Source organism: Osmerus eperlanus, chromosome 4, assembly GCF_963692335.1.
Source record: "Osmerus eperlanus chromosome 4, fOsmEpe2.1, whole genome shotgun sequence".
NCBI lineage: Eukaryota > Metazoa > Chordata > Actinopteri > Osmeriformes > Osmeridae > Osmerus > Osmerus eperlanus.
The window spans coordinates 567,609-568,176 of NC_085021.1; positions in this window are offsets into that span (position 1 = coordinate 567,609).

Here is a 568-nt window from a genome sequence, read left to right on the forward strand (position 1 = left end):
GGGGTCCTCCCCGGAGGTGTGCTTGCCGCCCTGGGAGTGCTGTTCCCCGGGGAGGCCAAGAGTGTAGTGTTGTTCCCCGGGGCTCCCAAATTTTGCAGTGTGAGAGTGTGTTTGACTTGTTGAGTATTTTGTGGGTGTGAAATGCACCGTTTGGCGCCCGAAAGTGTGATTTTGCTGGGGATGGTTTTGTTCTTCAAGTGAGGGCAAGGGGCAGCGGTGTGTGCGGTTATTTTCCCCGAAAAAAGTGTCCCCATTTCGGTAGGCGTGTTTGAAATGTTGTTTCGCTCGCAGCGTCGGGGAAATGCGCGTGCGGCCGCGGGTCTCGATGTGCCCGTGTTCCCCTCGGGCATACCTATCCAACGAGCCCTGGGTGAAGGTGCTACGAGGTTCCTAAGTGGGGATGCCTGTACATGAAGCCCTTGTTCCCAGCTTTGAATGCACGTTTCCAGCTTGAGAGAAACGGGGGCTTAAAATTCACAGTTATTCGCCCGAACGTGGGATTTCGCTGGGGACGGTTTCTAAATTCAAGTTGGCACGGGGGGCAGCGGTGTGCGCGGTTATTTTCCCA